We start from the raw sequence: 17,357 nt of genomic DNA on the forward strand, positions 1-17,357 counted from the left end.
CCACGGGGTTCATGACCCCAGTCTGACCCCAGGACACTGCATACACACTCTTTGTGGATGACAGTGAATGTGCTTCCGTGGCCAGTAGCACCCCTTGCCCTGACACTGTTTTTCTTCAGGCCACGGAATATGAGTGTGGTCAGCTATTGCTAACTGCAAGTTTTGTTTGTCCAGAGTTTGCAAATGACTGTTGTTTGCTGTTGGCCATTACTGAAATCGCTTTTACTAAAAGAATGGGATGCTTCTCCCTCCCGCAGGCAATAGTTTGGGATGAGTATCTCACAGGACCGTCTGGCTTGATTGCACAGTACTCACTTCTAAAGGTAATAAGGTTTTGCTTATTATTACTTTTTTTTGAAACTGTCATTCTGGACTCTAGCAAGAGTAATATGATGTTCCACTTCTGGAGTAACTGGTGTGCAGAGCTGTCTGGTTTTTAGAATCACTGACGCTGTTATGAGTGGTAAATGTTTTATCTTCTGTGGACCTTTTGTTTATTTATTTGAAGTAAAAAAAAAAACATTTTATTTGGTGACCTTTAGGAAGAGGACGAGCGGAGAGAGAGTAACATTTCAGGAGAGACCGTGGGCTTCTCCAAAGACAGAGAGAGCCCCTACACACATCCCAACATTAGAACGGAAAGCACAAAAGTCCCCATCTCAAGGAGAGCTGCGGGCACCGCATTTGCTCGGCTACATGGGCACAAGCAGCTCAGGGACTCGGGCAGCATAGGAGCCTTCAGTGGACCTTTCAAGGGTGGGTCTGCACCCCCCTCTTCTCCTCGACGGAGCGGCATGTCTTCTGATTGTTACTTCATGTGGCTCCAAGTTTTTCAGACACAGGATTGGTTACTTCAGCCTGAATTTATACACCTGGCTTTGGGGAATCTAAATTTTTATCCTAAAGTGGTTTTGAATTTTATTTGGGGGCTTGTGCCAGGCAGTGCTCAGGACTTACTCCTGGCTTTGCACTTAGGATCACTCCTGGCAGTGCTCAGTGGACAGTATGGGGTGCTGGGGATAGAACCCCGGGTCAGCTGAATGCAAAGCAAGCACCTTACCCACTGTACTATCTCCCTGGCCCCGGGTCTCCTGAGCACTGCCCCAGGGCACCTCCTGGTGGTGATTCTTAGCACTTCGATGAGGCTTGGCGCTGTGGTGGCAGGGATATCCCAGGCCACTCCAGTGGCCTCTCTTGGGATGCACATGGCAATGCTTGAGACCCTTGTGGTGCCAGGGGGCGAAGTTGGCAGTCATGTGTCAGGCATGTACTTAACCCCTGCACTCTTCGACTCAACACTAAAGTATCCTGTGCTTTGAAGTGGGAGTGTTACAACACCTGGGTTTTTGTTGTTTGTCTGTTTTTTTTTGGGCCACCCTTGGCAGTGCTCAGGCTTATCCCTGGCTCTGCACTCACGATTGACTCTTGTTGGTGTTTTGGGACTGTGTGGGAGGCCAGCAATCCAACCCAGGCTGGCTGCCTGCAGTGACTCCAAGTTTGGGTCGGCTGGTAAGTTTTAGGGGTTCTGTTCACCATTTGTATATGTTCTTTCCTAGGAACATGAAATTTATTGCATCCAGAACAGTAAGTGAAGTGACATCATTTACTAATAGGTTAGCTGAGTAAAATAAATCTCAAAAGTGTCTGTTTTCGAAGGTGCGACCTTTGTGTGTAAGTCAGAATACTTGAAAATGTCAGGCACTGACTTTCAGCCCAAGGTTAAAGCGAGCTCGAGCCAGGACACCATCGGGGAAACTGAGGTGAAGGCCTTGTGCGGAGGGCCATGCGGTGTGCAGCCCCGCTGCTCGGGCCGCCCAGGGAGGCGTGAGGAATAGAGCGTTTCTGAGGGGTGCCTGGGTCCGAGGTCAGGGGGCTTTGGCCCCGGATGTTAGATTCTGTAGCATTTCAGATCTGAGTGGGGGCTAGGAAACCTCATGGGGCTAGTGCCAGGCGCACAGCCAGCACTCGGTTCCATCCGCGCTCCTGCCTCATCCAGTGAGCACTGAGCCGGGAGTATCTCCTGCTGGGATACAGTCTGAGAAGTTTCCCACAGTCTGATTCGTGTCTTTTCTTCAGAACAGGGAGCCCTAGGCCGCAAGAGGGGTAACTCCGGCGCCTTCAGGAGTGGCCCTGGCCGGGGGCTGGGGAAACAGCCCTGGGGATAGAGCCCCGGTCTGGAAGGACAGGGATGCAGCTAACAGCTAACTCTCTGGGGACACAGAGCCCTGCAGCTGCTGAGTGCTGGCCGAGTCCAGACAGTGCTGTCTATCCAGTGTGCCAAGCTGGTTATCGCAGAGTGGATTGCGATGGCGTGTGTGTGTGTGTGTTTGTGTTGTTAGTGTGTATGTCACTGCAGTGTTGAATGCGTGGATCAGTGACAGCGGCCACGGAAGCAGAACAGGACCACACATGGAGGCATTTCCACACAACAAAGCGTTTTCCTGCTTTTTAATGATTATGGGGGTGTTTTCGGTTTGTGTTTTACCAGTTGTTCCGAAGGATAACTTCTTAAGTTGCTTCCTTTTGTGGGACAGTCGTAAGCAGTGCCCCAGGGGCCGTGGGGCTGATCTCGGTGATTTTCTGCTCTGTGGGGTCAGTCCGTGGCCCTGGGGCCACCTGGGCTGTGCCTGGAAGCGGCTGGGGGTGATGCCACACACAGCCCCTCTGGGTTGATTTCTGGCACAGGAAGGGAAGTCTAGGCCCCAGGGGCCGTGAGGACCCTCAGGGCCTGCGACCAGCAGTCTGTGGTTGGCGGGTCCTAGGAGGCTCAGTGGGCTGGGGCTTTTCCCACCTGGAGTGGAGGGTGCCCCCGAGCAGGCGTGGGGATGCGTGGTGAGTCTGGGGCGGGGGCGCTGCAGTGGGGACAGCCCCCTGCTGGCACGTGGGGGTCGCCCAGGCTGCAGCTGACCCCCATCTCCTAGACTGCGTGGAGCCAGGCGCCGGATGAGGGAGAGGCGGAGCCCGAAACCTGTGCCTGACGCTGCCACCAGACTGGACCCCGCGCGGCACACCAGGGGCCCCTGCCCGCCCCGCCCCGCCCCACCGGAGGGGCCGGACGCCGAGCCCGCTGTCCAGTCCTGCCGCTGCCGCCGCCGCCACAGCCACCCAGCCCCGTGGACAGACGCCTCCGGACTGAGACCCCCGCGCCGGGGGACCGAGCCTGCCCCCAGGACTCGCGCGCCCTGCGCTCCCCTCCCCGCGGCCTGCCAGCCGCTGCCCCCATGAAAAACGGTCACGTGGCCTCGGGGTGCGCCTCGCTGGGCGCCGGGGGCTGGGGTCCGCCCCGCGCGGGGAGACGGGCGCCGGGGGTTGCCGGCCAGGAGTCGCCGGCCCTGCTCCGGCCCCCGCCAACCAACCTGGGGCCACGGAGCTCGGGCATCCGGCTGGAGGCCCCCCAGGGACCGCTGCGCGGGCAGCGCCCTCTCCTGCAGCTCCGCAGCCATGGGCGGCCCCTGAGGGGCGGGCAGGGAACCCCCGGGACGCGGGGACGTGGCCTGAGGGAGGCGCTGCTGGGTGCGGGTGGGCAGGACCCCCGCGCCAGGCAGGGCCCCGCACCTGTGCAGTTCGCACGGCGGCCAGCAGAGGGCGCAGCGAGCTGCTCACTGGCCTGCTGGGGCTGCAGGTCAGTCCCTCACTGGGCAGGACCTGGCGACAGCCAGGGGAACCCGAGGACCCCCTGAGACCGCTCCCAGGAGCCAGGGCAAGGGGGGGGGAACATGCCCTCGCAAGGCCAGCTGGCAGTGCAGGGGACATGACGACAGGGCGCCCTCGTCCCCCCCTCCCCCAGCTTCCCGGGAGGGTCCCTCCAAGGGAGCAGAGGCAGCGCTGTGCCCCAGCTCTGCTGGGGGTCTGGGGGTTCTGTACAGCCCCCTGGGAGCGCTGAGTCTCGGCGGCCTGTGTCCTGGCTCGGTGGGGCACCCCCGGCGCCCCTAGCGGGACGGTGGGAGATGAGGGGGCATGGGGCCCTGGGGTCAGAGCTGGGGGCTCTTCTGCTTCCGCATTGGGGTCACAGAGACCTTGGTGACCTGGGCCCTCTGGGCTGGGGCCCGCCTGAAGCCCCTGCTGTAGCCTGGGCGGGCGAGTCGTGGGGGCCATCCCAGCTGCAGCAGTGCTTGGGGACCATGTGGCGCAGACCCCTGTGCTGCCTCTCTGCCCCCATGTTCTTGATTCTTTAAAAGAAGCGTCTGGGAGCCAGAGACACTACAGCAGACAGGGCACTTGCTTGGCGTGCAGAAGACTCGGGGTCGAATCCCGGCACCCCATAAGGTCCCCCTGGGTCTGCCAGGGGTGGTCCCTGAGCATCGCCAGGCATGGCCCCAACGGTCCCCGTCACTGACACTGTTCATTGATTTGCTCGAGCAGGCCCAGTAACGTCTCCACTGTGACAATTGTTACTGTGTTTGGTATATCGAATATGATACGTCACGGGTAGCTTGCCAGGCTTTGCTGTGCGGGCGAGATACTCTCGGTAGCTTGCCGGGCGCTCAAGAGAACTCGGGTCGCCATGTTGGCCGCTTGCAAGGCAAACACCCTTATTTTGGATCAAACCCGGTAGTGCTCAGGGCTTACTCCTGGCTCTGCACTCAAGAATTACTCTTGGTGGAGCTCAGGGTCCCTATGGGAAGCCTAGGATTGAACTCAGGTTGGGTCATGTGCCATGCAAATGCACCTGGGCATTTGGGCCTCTCCCTCTGCCCCCACCCCCAAGAAAGACTTTTTCTCCCTCACTGTCAGTAAAATTTCACTAAACTTCTGCAAGCATCAAAGCCTGGGACCCTCCCCCCGCAATAGTTCTGGGAGCCATTGAGCGTAGGTTCTAGGGCAGTTGTGCACTGGCCTCTCTCTGGGTTGATTTCTGGCACAGGAAGGGAAGTCGAGGCCCCAGGGGCCGTGAGGACCCGCAAGGCCCGCGACCAGCAGTCCGTGGCCGGAGGGTCCAAGGAGACCCAGTGGGCTGGGGGTTCCCGGGGGTTCGCACCCAGCCGCAACAGCAGCAGGGCTCGGTGGGGAGAGGAAAGTGCCCCCCCCATGACCAGCCCCCGCGGCCTGGGGGCACAGGTCCGGCCACTCCTTCAGGGAGAAGGGGATGCAGGAGAGACCCCAGACCTCGGGGTCAGAAGAAGCCGAGCCCGTACATGCCTCACGTACCTTTGAGCTTCAGTTTCCCCACCTGGAGTGGAGGGCAAGCCCGAGCAGGCGTGGGGGTGCGTGGTGAGTCTCGGGTGGGGGCGCTTCAGCGGGGACAGTCCCCTGCCGGCATGTGCGGGCCGCCCGGACCGCCGCTGACCCCATCTCCTAGACCGCACGGAGCCCCGCGCCCCCGACGAGGGAGACACGGAGCTCAAAGCCTGAGCCCGATACCACCGCCACCAGACCAGAACCCCGCCCCCCCCCCCCGTGCCGCACGCCAGGGGTCCCCGCCCCGCCCGAGGGGCCGGATGCCGAGGCCACCGTCCAGTCCTGCCGCAGCCTCCACAGCCCGGGCCCCGCGGACAGATGCCTCCGGACTGAGACTCCTGCGCCCCAGGACTCGCGCGCCCTGCGTTCCCTGCGACCAGTCCGCCGCTGCCCCCGCCCCCAGAAAAGACGGTCACGTGGCCTCGGGGTGCGCCTCGCTGGGCGCCAGGGGCTGGGGTCCACCCCGCGTCGGGGAGACGGGCGCCGGGGGTCGCCCACTGGGAGGCGCCAGCCTTGCTCCGGCTCCCGCCAAACAACCAGGCGCCACGGAGCTCGGGCATCCGGCTGGAGGCCCCCCAGGGACCGCTGCACGGCAGCCCCACCTCCTGCGGCTCAGCAGCCACGGGCCGGCCCCCGAGGGGCGGGCAGGGAACCCCCGGGACGCGGGGACGCGGGCCTGAGCGAGGCGCTGTTGGGTGCGTGTGGGCCGGGACACCTGCGCCAGGCAGGGTCCAGCACCTGTGCAGTTCGCACGGCGGCCAGCAGAGGGCGCAGCGAGCCGCTCACTGGCCTGCTGGGGCTGCTGGTGGGTCCCTCACTGGGCAGGACCCGGCGATGGCCAGGGGAACCCGAGGACCCCCTGAGACCGCTCCCAGGAGCCGGGGCAATGGGGAACATGCCCTCGCAAGGCCAGCTGGCAGTGCAGGGGAGATGACGCCAGGGCGCCCTCGTCCCCCTGCCCCCAGCTTCCCGGGAGGGTCCCTCCGAGGGAGTAGAGGCAGCGCTGTGCCGCGGCTTTGCTGGGGGTCTGGGGGGTCTGTACAGCCCCCGGGGAGCACTGAGTCTCGGCGGCCTGTGCCCTGGCTCGGTGGGGCACCCCCAGCGCCCCTAGCGGGATGGAGGGAGATGAGGGGGTGTGATGTCACTTTTCACGTGACCGCAGCCTCACGTGGTGGCGGGGCCCAGCGGTGAACCCGAACGTGCTGCACGAGTTCCTGGACATGTGTGCGGGCAGCAAGCTGAGGGCCGGAGCGGTCAGCGGCCTCTGGGTCCGGGAGCGCCCCCCAGTGTCGGCAGCCCCGAGAGAGGGGGTGTTGCGCTCCGCGCACCTGTGGCTCGGCTCTGGGAAGGAACACAGGAGCAACCCGAGTCCATCTCAGCAGGACGAGCACAGCCCCGCGTCCAGGCACTCCCCGCTGTCCCCGTGTGCGGGGTGGCGCTGCATGCTACCCCGGGTACCACTTCTCCCAGCTGCCTGTTCCTCCAAGGTTCGCGCAATCAGTTACTCCAAATGAGGAAGAAGGACCCTGGTGTCGCACAGGCGAAATGCTCACAGGCCGCTTGGCATTCGTCCTGGCCCTCAGTGACACCATCCTTGCCTACGTAGAGGCGAAGGTCAGCTGTAGGCCTGACTCTCTCAGGGGCACATGACACTGTCCCAGTTTTCCAAATACTCTCTCAGAATTAAGATACCTATGGGATACCTACACGAGAGGTTTTCATTTGATTGATGCTGGATTATGTGACGCCTATTACATGCTGTGTTGAACGGTTTCCTTGGCAGTTCACCCACGGGGTTCATGACCCCAGTCTGACCCCAGGACACTGCATACACACTCTTTGTGGATGACAGTGAATGTGCTTCCGTGGCCAGTAGCACCCCTTGCCCTGACACTGTTTTTCTTCAGGCCACGGAATATGAGTGTGGTCAGTTATTGCTAACTGCAAGTTTTGTTTGTCCAGAGTTTGCAAATGACTGTTGTTTGCTGTTGGCCGTTACTGAAATTGCTTTTACTAAAAGAATGGGATGATTTTCCCTCCCGCAGGCAATAGTTTGGGATGAGTATCTCACAGGACCGTTTGGCTTGATTGCACAGTACTCACTTCTAAAGGTAAAAAGGTTTTGGTTATTATTATTTTTTTGAAACTGTCATCCTGGACTCTAGCAAGAGTAATATGATGTTCCACTTCTGGAGTAAGTGGTGTGCAGAGCTGTCTGGTTTTTAGAATCACTGACGCTGTTATGAGTGGTAAATGTTTTATCTTCTGTGGACCTTTTGTTTATTTATTTGAAGTAAAAAAAAACATTTTATTTGGTGACCTTTAGGAAGAGGACGAGCGGAGAGAGAGTAACATTTCAGGAGAGACAGTGGGCTTCTCCAAAGACAGAGAGAGCCCCTACACACATCCCAACATTAGAAAGGAAAGCACAAAAGTCCCCATCTCAAGGAGAGCTGCGGGCACCGCATTTGCTCGGCTACATGGGCACAAGCAGCTCAGGGGCTCGGGCAGCATCGGAGCCTTCAGTGGACCTTTCAAGGGTGGGTGTGCTCCCCCCTCTTCTCCTCGACGGAGCGGCATGTCGTCTGATTGTTACTTCATGTGGCTCCAAGTTTTTCAGACACAGGATTGGTTACTTCAGCCTGAATTTATACACCTGGCTTTGGGGAATCTAAATTTTTATCCTAAAGTGGTTTTGAATTTTATTTGGGGGCTCGTGCCAGGCAGTGCTCAGGACTTACTCCTGGCTTTGCACTCAGGATCACTCCTGGCAGTGCTCAGTGGACAGTATGGGGTGCTGGGGATAGAACCCCGTGTCAGCTGAATGCAAAGCAAGCACCTTACCCACTGCACTATCTCCCTGGCCCCGGGTCTCCTGAGCACTGTCCCAGGGCACCTCCTGGAGGTGATTCTTAGCAGTTCGATGAGGCTTGGTGCTGTGGTGGCAGGGATATCCCAGGCCACTCTAGTGGCCTCTCTTGGGATGCACATGGCAATGCTTGAGACCCTTGTGGTGCCAGGGGGCGAAGTTGGCAGTCATGTGTCAGGCATGTACCTTAACCCCTGCATTCTCTGACCCAACACTAAAGTCTACTGTGCTTTGGAGTGAGAGTGTTAGAACACCTGAGTTTTTGTTGTTGGTCTATTTTATTTGGGCCACCCCTGGCAGTGCTCAGACTTACCCCTAGCTCTGCACTCAGGAATGACTCTTGTTGGTGTTTGGGGATGGTGTGGGAGGCCGGCAATCCAACCAGGGTTGGCTGCCTGCAGTGATGTCTGAGTTAGGGTCGGCTGCTAAGCTTTAGGGGTTCTGTTCACCATTTCTATGTGTGCTTTCCTCAGAACATGAGGTGGAGAAAATGTTCACACTCAAAGAAAGCCGCTTGCAAGCAGCGGATGTTAAGAATATCATTTTTTTCATCAGACCCCGGCTAGAACTGATGGATATAATTGCTGAAAATGTGCTTAGGTATCTCAGAACTGATACATGGTCCATACGGAATCATTCCTCTAGTGGTTTTAGTGCTCATCAGGACACCTTTGCTTGCCAGCGCTTTAGGAAGTGGATCTTTGGACAGATGTGAGAGTGTGTCGGAGGAGAATGGGGGGTCAGGAGTAGGATAGTCTGCAGTCAGACAAGGATAGATCCTCGGAACCCAGTGTGGTCCCCAAGTCTTCCAGGAGTGACTTCTGAGTGCATAGCCAGGAGTTATCCCTGAGCACCTGCAGGTGTGGCCCAAAAACTATAAATAGAGAATGGGAAACTTTGTGCATTGGGGCTTGGGGAGGCAGGGTAAACCACAGAAACCCTCTCTCTCAGGACAGTAGGAAGCTCCGGCCTGTCTCAGTAGAAGGACCCAGATTTTTTTATAAAAAGAAAAACAGCTAGTGGTTCTTTTTCAAGTACTGAATACCATATGCTCAAATTTCATAAGGAAAGTCAGACGAAGCTGATTAAAATTTAATGCTGCAGCATCTATGGAGGAAGTGCTCCAGCCCAGTCTGCATTACTTTTGATCGACGTGGCCCCTACGGACGGACTTAAAAGCATGCAGGGTATTTGCGCAAGATCGGGCACGGTGTGAAGCAACCATTTATTTTCCTAGAGACATCGCTTGATTAAATAGAAACATTTTTTTTTCTGCAAGAAACAGATGTCCATTGCAATAACCCTGAGAGGTTTTTGGGGTTTTTTTCCCTCTTTTTGGGTGAAACCCGGCAATGCACAGGGATTACTCCTGGCTCTGTACTCAGGAATTACCTGCGGTGGTGCTCAGGGGACCATATAGGATGCTGGGAACTGGGAATCGAATCCGAGTTGGCCGCGTGCAAGGCAAACGCCCTACCCACTGCGCTGTTGCTCCAGCCCCAACCCTGAGAGTTTTCATGTCCCATCAATGGCCCAAGAGAAGCAGCACTGCCCCTTGGCAGAGCACAGGTCAGCGGTTTCCAGAAAAAGCATCACATCAAGAGAGCAGGAAAACTCGAAACTTGGGCCGAGTCAGTAGTGGGGGGTTAGCTCATAAGCGTCTCTTTAGAGCCCACTGTGTGTCAGGCACAGGTGGGGCCCTGGGGAGCAGTCCTCGCGTCGGGGCCTCGGGCCAACGCACGGTCCTTCTCTTGCAGTGAAGACAGACGTGGCCCCACAAGAGATTTCCACATTTTGTTTGTGTCCCGGCGTAGCCTGCTGTGTGCGCAGCGGCTTAAGGACCTGGGCGTGCTGGGCTCCTTCATCCGTAGGGAGGAGTACAGCCTGGACCTCATTCCCTTCGACGGGGATCTTCTCTCCATGGAGTCGGAGGGCGCCTTCAGAGTATGTTCAGTGTTTGCCCTTTGAACTTGACACTCGTTTCTGCCTCATTTGTGATGGTGACACTCACACTGGCATTTTAGTGATTCCTGGAAGTGTCCAGTTTCTTCCTTTTGGGGAGAGATGGGAGTTGGTCCACACCCAGCAATGCTCAAGGTTTACTCCTGGTTCTGTGCTCAAGGATCACTCCTGCGCATGCTCGGGGACCATATGTGGTGCTGGTGCTAGAACCCAGATTGGCTGCGTGCAAGACCAGCACCTTCCCCTGTGCTGTCTCTCGGGCCGCTGCTCCGCTTGCTTATGGAGACCCTCCTGTTCCAACAAATTGGCTTAAAACTGTTGTTGCTCTTACTGAACTCTCAAAAATTAATTGTCCTTTAATGTGTTTATTTCTGGTGTTTCTCTGCTGCTGTTCGATGTTTGTCCTTGTGCCTGTCCCACCCTGAATTCACTGTGGAGGAAGCTTTGAGAGTGGAAGGCAGGGCCGCTCCAGCCAGAAATAGTCAAGTATCTCACTGCGTTTTTCCAGTTAGCCCTTTGTGAGTGATTTTGTTTCCATGACTCGCCTTTCCCATTGATTGAGTCTTGGCAAGACCTGAAGACTCTAATCTTACATTCTCATTTTCAAGAAATAAAATTGCTTACATTTTTCATTCAAACTCTTGAGGTTCTGCAGTGTGACCTCAGGTCTGGGTGCAGGGTGTGCGGGAAATTCTGTTTCTCCCACACGCCCGTCCCAGCCTGTTTCCTACTGGTTATTTTCAGCACATATTTATTTGTTTGCTTTGCTTTGGTTTTTGCATGGGGCCTCACCTGGTGATGCTCAGGGGTTACTCTTAGGGGTCCTCAGGGGTCCATATTTGACTCTTTGATGCCAGGGAAGCACCTTCCCACTATACTATCTATCTGGCCCCCCGGAGTTTTTCTTTTTTAAATATTGTCTCTTTCTGAAAGGTTGTTTTTTGTTTGCAAATATGATTTTATATGTTTTGTTTACTATCTTTATGACAGGGAGCACTTCTGAAAAATTTCTCTTTCAAAGTGTCAGGTTGGCTCTTAGGGGTGCCCGGGCCAGAACTCTGGCTCTTTCTTCTGTGGGGTGAGGTTTCTCCATGCTGAGTCCCTTAAGATAATCTGTAGACCCAAAAGCATTGATTTATTTGAGTTTTCACCCAGTTGTTTTTCCTATGGCACATTCTTCACTGGAAATAGGGAAAATTAGGCATGGCTGGAGTTCTGGCAGGCCGAGTGGGGGACCCCCCCCAAGTGGGTAACCACCACCTAAAGTGTGCGACCCTCAGCCTCAGCCAGAAAGGGAGGGAAAGGGAAAATAAATACTGGAATGAAGGGGAAGATGCAAGGGGGAAACACATCGGCTTGATAATGTCTTCAAAAAACGGCGTACCGGGCCAGAGAGATAGTAATGTGGGTAGGGCACTTGCCTTGTCCCTTGCAGACCCGGGTTCATTCCCTGGCACCCCATACGGTCCCCCAAGCCCCGTCAGGTGTCACCCCCAGAGCCAAGCCAGGGAGTCAGCCTGAACCCGTGCACGGCCCCAACGCTCCCAGTGCCTGTCTGCGCCCTCTGCGCCCTCTGCCATTGGAAGCTTGTGCAGGTGTGTTTGAGATGCGACTGCTTTTCTCTGCATTCCTTGGGCGTGTGAGTTGATTTGTGGTACTGCTGCTGCTGGTCTCAAGACACGACCTTTCTAGAATGCAGGTGCATCACCAGATTTCCGGGCACCCTTTCCCCTCGGCATGTTGGTCTCAGCTGCACCTTAAGAGAAAGAACCTGGGGCTCGCTTGGGTTCTGGGCTGCTGTCACCCAGCTCCCTGTGGGTTTGCTCACGTCTCTGGGCTTCAGCCTGTGGAATCCAGAACTTTCCTGGGCTCCCCTGATGGTCTCTCCCCACCCCAGTCATGAAGCAGGGAGGGGCTTGCATGGCCTTGTTTGGTGACAAGACACAGGCTTGCATGCCCCTGTGTGGTGACAGGACAGGGGCCTGCCTGCCCCTGTGTGGTGACAGGACTAGGGGTTCGCCTTCCATCCAAGCCATTGCAGGTCTGGGAGCGGCCTCTCTGCTCCCTTTCCCAGTCAGCAGTGCGGAAGCGTTGAGGAAGCGGCTTGGTCAGCCCAGCTGAGGATAGGAGCTGTCTCGGTCACACCCAGGGTTGCTTGTGGCCCTGCGTGGGCGGGGCAAGGCCATCCCAACAGACAGACCCGAGACAGGTCGGAGCCAAAGGCCCCACATCCCCCCGTGGATGCTGCATTCACGCCTTCTCTCCCACCCTGAACCACAAAGGCCCCCGAGCCCACATCACCTGGGGAGCCCCGAGTTCAGGACAGGAGGGACCCACACACCACCAGTTATGACCCTAGTGGCTGTTAAAGAGGAATTCCAAGGGCTGGAGCTATATACATTTGGAGGGCATTTGCCTTGCACGCAGCTGACCCAGGTTCAATCCCCGGCATCCCATATGGTCCCCGAAGCACCACCAGAATAATTCCTGAGTGCAGAGCCAGGGGTATCCCCTGAGCCTCGCCGGGTGGGAGTTGTTAGAAGTGTCTCTGTAGTAATACGCCGTTTTTCAAAATGAATGTTTTGTTTGGGTTCTCAGGGCTCGGCAGGCCAGGCAGGAGCCGGCTTAGCTATCCGCAGGCAGACACAGTTCCCGCTCTGGACATCCTGACCAGTATGTTTTGGACTGAAGTGTAAGGCTGCACCCCAGACTTGGCAGAGACATCCTACGGGATCTTTGTGGATGTTATGCTCACTCTGGGCCAGGCTCTCTGGGAGGTCTCTCTCTCCACCCCACCCTCAGTCTGCACCCCTCGTCCTCATGCCTTTGGGGTGTACGCCTGTTGGCCGCTGCCTTAGACAGTGTCAAAGATTCCACAATGAGGAGCTGGACCAATAGCACAGCAGGTAGGGTGTTTGCCTTGCATGTGGCCGATGTGGGTTCGATTCCCAGCATCACATATGGTCCCGGGAGCACCACTAGGAGTAGTTCCTGAGTGCACAAGCCAGGAGTAACCCCAGTTCATTGCCGGGTGTGACCCAAAAAGAAAAAAAATAAAAAGAGAGTCCCGCGACGGGCACCAGCAGTGCTGCCCCATCAGGTGGAGTGCAGGTGAAGCGCGTTGCGTGATTTTTCTCCTCTGCTCTCTGCACTTGCTGGATGAAGGGATTGAGGCACAGGAGTGATCTTGAGGCCCTGCTGGGGACCGTGTGTGCTCTGTCAGCGCTGCTGAACCACCCTGCTGGGGGGCGCGTGCGTGCTCTTTGCTCTTTCTGGGCCAAAGATGTTTCTTTCTGTCTGTGTGTTAAATGGACCTTGTGGCCCTTCTCCGAGACCGTGGCTGCCCTCCTGCTGTCCCCTGTGACACTCGCTGCTGTATGTGAGAGAGGCTGCCTGCCCTTCTGCAAGCCCAGCGTGTTGTGCTGTGTGGTCACGCGGGCATGCGGAGGCCAGACTTTCCTCGCCCGCCCAGCAGTGCTCGCCCCCAGTAGAGATGCTGCCTTGAGGCCTCGGTGCTGACTCACAGAGCCTGTGCCCACGCGCCTGGCCCTCTCCCACAGGAGTGCTACTTGGACAGCGACCAGACGAGCCTGTACCACGTGGCCAAGGGCCTGATGACGCTGTAGGCCTGTCCAGGACCATCCCCTAGATCTTCAGCAAGGGCGAGTGCGCCAAGGCTGAGCCTGGGCGGGAAGGGAGGCCTCTCTCCTACGGGTGGGGTTTGGGGCTCCACCTCGCAGTGCTCTTGGCTCTGTGCTGGGGCCACCAAACTGAGGCTGTCTGCGTGCAAGGCGTGACCCCTGGCCTCTCTGCTGTCTCCCAGCCCTCTTTCCTTTTCTCTTTTCTGTTCTTTATCTTTTCTTTTCCATCCCTACTCTCCCTCCCTCTCTCGCCCTCTCCCTCCTCCCGCCCTCTGCATACCCAGCAGTGCTCGGGGCTCACTCCTGGCAGTGTTTGAGGGATCCTATGTGGTGCCAGGAATTGAACCTGTGTCAGCCACCTGCAAGCCAAGCATCCTACCCACCATACTGTCTCGGGCCTATCTTGTATTATTTTATTATTCCATTCTTTTCTGTCTTATTTTTAAATTTTGGATTTCCGGGCTCCTTTTAGCTTCATTTTAAAATCCGCCCATTGCTAAAAAGGCTCTCCCTGATTCTGTACTTTGTTCCCAGCAAGTGGCCAATATGCTGATGAGGATGAAGAGAGAGTTTACAGAAAGTCAGAATTCAATATTTCCTGTTTTTGATAACCTCTTGTTGCTTGATTGAAATGTGGATTCATTAACGCCCCTTGCGACTCAGCCGACATACGAAGGACTCATCGATGAAATTTATGGCATCCAGAACAGTAAGTGAAGCGACATCATTTACTAATAGGTTAGCTGAGTAAAATCAATCTCAAAAGTGTCTGTTTTTAAAGGTGTGGCATTTGTGTATAAGTCAGAATACTTGAAAATGTCAGGCACTGACTTTCAGCCCAAGGTTAAAGCGAGCTCGAGCCAGGACACCATCGGGGAAACCGAGGTGAAGGCCTTGTGAGGAGGGCCATGCGGTGTGCAGCCCCGCTGCTCGGGCCGCCCAGGGAGGCGTGAGGAATAGAGCGTTTCTGAGGGGTGCCTGGGTCCAAGGTCAGGGGACTTTGGCCCCGGATGTTAGATTCTGTAGCATTTCAGATCTGAGTGGGGGCTAGGAAACCTCATGGGGCTACTGCCAGGCGCACAGCCAGTGCACGGTTCCATCCACGCTCCTGCCTCGTCCAGTGAGCACTGAGCCGGGAGTAGCTCCTGCTGGAATACAGTCTGAGAAGTTTCCCACAGTGTGATTCGTGTCTTTTCTTCAGAACAGGGAGCCACAGGCCGCAAGAGGGGTAACTCCGGCGCCTTCAGGAGTGGCCCTGGCCGGGGGCTGGGGAAACAGCCCTGGGGATAGAGCCCGGGTCTGGAAGGACGGGGATGCAGCTAACTGCATGGGGTTTCTCTGGGGACACAGAGCCCTGCAGCTGCTGAGTGCTGGCCAAGTCCAGACAGTGCTGTCTGTCCAGTGTGCCAAGCTGGTTATCGCAGAGTGGATAGCGATGGCTTGTATGTGTATGTGTGTGTGTGTGTGTGTGTGTGTGTGTTCGTGTGTGTGTGTGTGTATGTCACTGCAGTGGTGAATGCGTGGCTCAGTGACAGCGGCCACGGAAGCAGAACAGGACCACACATGGAGGCATTTCCACACAACAAAGCGTTTTCCTGCTCTTTCATGATTATGGGGGTGTTTCTGGTTTGTTTTTTACAAGTTGTTCCGAAGGATAACTTCTTAAGTTGTTTCCTTTTGTGGGGACAGTTGTAAGCAGTGCCCAAGGGACTGTGGGGCTGATCTCGGTGATTTTCTGCTCTGTGGGGCCAGTCCGTGGCCCTGGGCCAACCGGGGCTGTGCCTGGCAGCAGCTGGGGGTGATGCCACACACAGCCCCTCCCAGACTCCTGCTCCGAACTTTCACTGGCACGGGAGCACCCCGTGCGAGGGTTCCCTACCTCCTGGTGCTTCTGCAAGTCTCTCCAGGGATCTGGCAGAGGTGCTGGGGTTGGGGGTGCGGAGGTGTGAGAGATGGGGCTTGTGGGGTGCCTCCGGGGGGGAGGGACTTCCGGGAGCTCACAGTCTCTTCACATCACACACTTACTTCTGATCAAACATTTAATTAAGGGAGAGGGCTGGAGTGATAGCACAGTGGGTAGGGCGTTTGCCTTGCACGCGGCTCAGCCCGGGCTCGATTCCCAGCATCCCATATGGTTCCCTGAGCACTGCCAGGAGTAATTCCTGAGTGCAGAGCCAGGAGTGACTCCTGTGCATTGCTGGGTGTGACCCACCCAAGAAGAAACAATTAAGAGAAATCTGAAAAACAAGGGGAACTTGGGCTTCCCCATAACCCCCCAGTTCTGCGCCCGTGGCTGGACCGAGGGCGATGGCAGGCCCGTGCAGGAGCTGCGTGCAGGCTGCCTGGGCCAGCGGCTGCCCCCCTGCTTTGAGCTGGAATGCGAGGTCTTGCCGACCTCGTGTATCTCAGCATGTGCTCAGGCCCCGGGTCCCGCGGCCACCGTGGCGTGCTGTCTCCAGACGCTGGTGCCCGGGCTGTTCCGAGGGGCTTAGGATTTGGAAAGCATCCGAGAAGTATTTTTCTTCTGTCGGTCACTTTCTCTCCCCACATTCTCCGATGCAGGAGTTCTTGTTGTTGCTTTATGATTCTCAGCACCCACCCCACAGTGCTCAGGGCCCACACGGGGCAGTGCTCAGAGGAACAGACAGCTGGACTTGAGCGTGCGCTGCCCCCGATGACCCGTCTCTCTGGACCCACAGCAGTGGAGCTGATTGTGTGTAGACACGTCGGGATTTGTGTTGAAAGTGGAGGAGATGATTTTTTGAAAGGAACCAACTTGGAGCTAGAGGCAGTGCAGCAGTTAGGGTGAGTTTGGTCCCCAGGACCGCATATGGTTCCCCCAGTCACTGCCAAGAATTAGCCCAGAGCACAGAGCCAGGAATAAGCCTTGAGCACTGATGGGTTTGGCCCAAAAATCAGAGAAAGGAAACAGCAAGGAAAGAAGCCGTCAGAGCTGTCTCCCGCCCTCAAGCAAACTTCCATGCTGAGATGATTCCTGGGATCTTGTTTTTGTTTTTGTTTTTGTTTTTCTTTTGACTTTTCTTTTTCTTTTTCGGAGAGTATCTTGCCTGCATGGCCACGTCTGGCAAGCTACCCGTGACGTGTTCTATATGGCAAACACAGTAACAAGTCTCAAAATGGAGACGTTACTGGGCCCGCTTGAGCAAAATCGATGAACAATGGGAGGACAGTGACAGGGGTCACACTTGGCAATGCACAGGGGTTACTCCTGGTGCTGCACTCAGGAGTTACTCCTGGCGGTGCTCAGGGGGCCATATGGGATGCTGGGACTCGAACCTGGGTCTGCCCCGTGCAAGGCAATCACCTTCCCTGCTGTGCTATCACTCCAGCCCCATCCTGGGCTCCTCTTGGCTTGTTGAAATGTCGGTATAGACTGCATGCACTTGCACGCGCCAGCAGGACAGACCTGCAGTTAGGCCGCCCTGGGGCATGTTTCCTCGGGTGGCCCCATCCTGAGTTCAGTTCGGGCTGGCAGTGGCAGGAGGCGTCCCGCGGGCCAGGCCAGGGAAGCCGTGCGTGAAAAGCGTGAGCGTCCTACGCTCGTGAGCATTTAGTGACTCAAAGCCCAGTGCTCTCCCCTGACAGGAAGTCTCTGGAGTCTCACTTGGGTGTCCCCTCCCATGCAGGTCATATAAAGCTGCCACCCGAGAAATTCGCCCTGAAGAGGCAGGGTGACGGGCAGGACC

The 17,357-nt window shown here is 56.7% G+C and overlaps 1 pseudogene; it reads left to right on the plus strand.

The window, feature by feature from the left end:
- The window catches only part of LOC130024602 (CAP-Gly domain-containing linker protein 1-like), a 58,263-nt pseudogene extending 44,628 nt beyond the window's left edge, over nucleotides 1-13,635 (plus strand).
- The last annotated feature ends 3,722 nt before the right edge of the window (nucleotides 13,636-17,357 follow it).

This window comes from Sorex fumeus, unplaced genomic scaffold (assembly GCF_029834395.1).
Source record: "Sorex fumeus unplaced genomic scaffold, SorFum_2.1 ptg000029l, whole genome shotgun sequence".
NCBI classification, from domain to species: Eukaryota; Metazoa; Chordata; class Mammalia; order Eulipotyphla; family Soricidae; genus Sorex; species Sorex fumeus.